The 3,038-nt window shown below is 53.7% G+C and overlaps 1 long non-coding RNA gene across 1 annotated transcript; it reads left to right on the top strand.

Moving 5' to 3' along the window:
- Positions 1-382: 382 nt before the first annotated feature.
- On the top strand, positions 383-2,436 carry LOC102494212 (uncharacterized). The gene is made up of 3 exons (XR_337036.1): positions 383-1,098; positions 1,800-1,912; positions 2,341-2,436. It is a non-coding gene; the product is annotated as an uncharacterized LOC102494212 (long non-coding RNA).
- Positions 2,437-3,038: the final 602 nt, after the last annotated feature.

Genomic DNA, 3,038 nt, shown 5'->3' with positions numbered 1-3,038 from the left:
TCCAACAGTGGGCAGTGGGCAAGCTTTGCCCTTGGCCAGCCGCCTCCTGCTCCACCAGCTCTGATTCCATACCCCCATCCCGCCTCCCCACACGGGGCCCTGGGCTGTGTCTGCCCTGCTCCCCTCAGCTCTGATTCCGTACCCCCATCCCGCCTCCCCACACGGGGCCCCGGCCGGGTCTGCCTTGCTCCGCCAGCTCTGATTCTGTACCCCCTGTCCTGCCCTCCCCACACGGTGCCCCGGACGGGTCTGCAGAGTCCTCGGGTCTGCAGGGTCCTACCTCGATTCCCCTGAGCACGTGGTCCTGTAACACACTCTAGTTGCTGTCATCAGAAGTGGAAGACATTGGATTTCTTTTTGTTTGTTGGGACCCCAGACTCTCCTCAGGGGAAGCGAGTGTCCAGGAGGCCCCCAAGCTCCCCTGGGCCTTCTAGACGTGACTGGCAGCTCGACCCGCACTTCCGCCCAACTCCCCTTTCCTCTAGAGTCAAGTGATGCTGTTAGCCCGGGCTCTGCCACTAGGGGCTTCAACTTATAGCTGCCACCTTCCGAGGTGGTGGGGGGCGTTTAGGGCGGTGTATATAATGTCCCCTCCACTCTGAGGTTCGCTTCAGGACCAATGTGCCCACAGCCAGCTCCGGCCGTGACCCTGACCCCATGAATTCACGCACACACCTTCCTGCACGCCGCTCCTGCCAGCTCTCATTGAGAGGCTGGGGCTTACGCTAATTTGACGCTCCGACTCCACAGGGGGCTTGCGGACCTCAGGACACCAGGCCCTCTCTTCCCGCCTGTGTTCTACAGACGGGCAATCAACTGGCTGTCTATGCAGGCGCTATGGTCTAACCACTGAGGCATCGGAGGGCGTCCAGCCACGGCCCAGTTCCCTGGAGTTTATTGAGTAAGCCAGCAGCACGCACACGGGGACCCACGTCTCTCAGAACCCCGCAGCCCAAGTGGAAGGAGGCGTACTTGTGCAGGCCAAGACCACAGTCAGTTCTGAGCTGATACCGTGAGTGATTGCGGTGGGAACTGGGAGCGGCGAGGAGGAGCAGGAGCGGGGTTCCCACGAAGGCAGCGACAAGCGGAATGAAGCAGGTTGGTTATTGCCAAGGGCGCCCTCCAGACCTTATTTACTGGTCCCCATGGCTCCAGGCGGGGGGCTGGAAACTGGGGGTCACATGGCCAAGGAACGGCTTTGCAGAAGGCTCCGGGCTACTTGGCGAAGGCAGGAAGACTACGAGTCACTGTGTACTCTGGGGAGGAGGAAGGGGTACGCGTGAAGGTCAGGGTGGGGTGCTTCTGCTTCACGGGCACCCTGCGGAGTGTGTTCCAGACAACTGGAAATGATTTGACCCGCAAACTTTTTCATTAATTATTCATTTTATTTACGTATTTATTTTAATTTGCTGTATGACGCATGCATTAACCAGAGAGGGACAGAGAGAGGAAGAGGAAGGGTGAGATCAAAACCCGCGAGACTCAGCACTCACGCTGCGGCGGCCACGTGGGAGGAGTAACCACCACCCCACCTGCTGGCCCCAACCCACAAACTTGTATGAGGAGTAACCACCACCCCACCTGCTGGCCCTCACCCACAAACTTGTTTTTTTTAAGAATTATTTTAACTTTATTTAATTAATTATTTGTTTATTTTAATTTGACCAGAGAGGGACAGAATGAGAGAAAGAGCCGGGGGAGTGAGAAAGCAAACCCCCAGGTCCAGGACTCGAACCATAGTCGACCATGTAGGAGTCCAGTGCCTTTAACCATCGTGCCAACTCCTGGTCCCCCCACAGACGTGTAAGAAGAAGCCACACCTCATGGCCTCAGTACAAGCCAGAGGACGGAGAACATCGGCCCGTAAACGGGAGTATCAAGTTTAATACCACGCAGCAATTTGATCACTTTTGTAAGTGTTGGGGCCGTGGTAGACCCCACACGCCCAGCGTCCTTCCGCACTGAGAGATCTGGGTACCCGTTGCTCCACCACAGCGCACTTCTCCCCACCGGCTCAGGGAACACCAGGCTCCCCAGCTCTTACGACAGTAAGAAAAGCCTAAGGACCTGCGGGCCTACTTGGTGCTCAGAGACGGCTCCTGCCTCTCCTGCATGCCTGACTCTACTTTCTCTCTGGGCCCAAAGGCGACATCCCTAGAGTGTGCCCTGATGCGTGGGGGGAGAATTTGGCCCCATGCAAGTTCCCCAGCCCTTTTCTCTTGCTGAGTTTAGCCCGATTACAGGCCGATCTGAGTGGTTTTCCTGACAAATACCCTGATAAGTGCACAGGTCACAACGTGTCTCCCCGGCCGCTAACCAGACCTTATCGACACGAGACAGGAGCAAGTGACCCGACAGGCCAGTCTGCCGCTGCTGTCCGCACGTCTGACACCCGGGACCCCAGGACCCCAGCTCCCCATGGGGGCCTTGGCCATACGCCCCACGGGCCCTAGCTGGGAGCCACGGCCATTTATCATCATATCTTCTTCATATTACATTGGATTACATATAACTTTACAGTGTATTACATTATTTCTTCAAAAGGGAATGCCATGCACGTCAGTCAGTACAGGGACATTGATCTCCCCACTTCAACATTCCATATCCTTTCTGTTTTCCCCAATCATTATCTTTATTATTCTAATTATTTTTATAAAACAGTCAATTGCTATTTCTCGTTTTGCTTGTAAAAATACTTTGCCCATCATGAAACACCTCCCAGACCAATCCAGTTGAGAATACCATACTTGTCATCATCAACAGTTTATAAGCCCTATCTATTTCTCACTAACGTCCTGTCTCTCTATTGTTCACTTGCTATCCTCCTCTATCCTCTTCTCTTCATTCACCCCACTCCACATTGTCCTATTCTCATTAAGTACCTTCACTGTTTTTATGTCCTCCGATTTATTGCTCTCTACTATAGAGTGCGGATAGTCGGTGTATATTGAGTGAATATGTATAATATCTTTCTTTCATAGCCTGGCTTATTTCACTCAGCAATAGATCCTCCATACCAGCATGTTATCATCAATAAT

Source organism: Tupaia chinensis, unplaced genomic scaffold, assembly GCF_000334495.1.
Source record: "Tupaia chinensis unplaced genomic scaffold, TupChi_1.0 Scaffold143993_1, whole genome shotgun sequence".
Lineage (NCBI taxonomy): Eukaryota > Metazoa > Chordata > Mammalia > Scandentia > Tupaiidae > Tupaia > Tupaia belangeri.
Note: the sequence above shows the minus strand (reverse complement) of the source record. Positions and strands in the feature narration are given on the sequence as shown.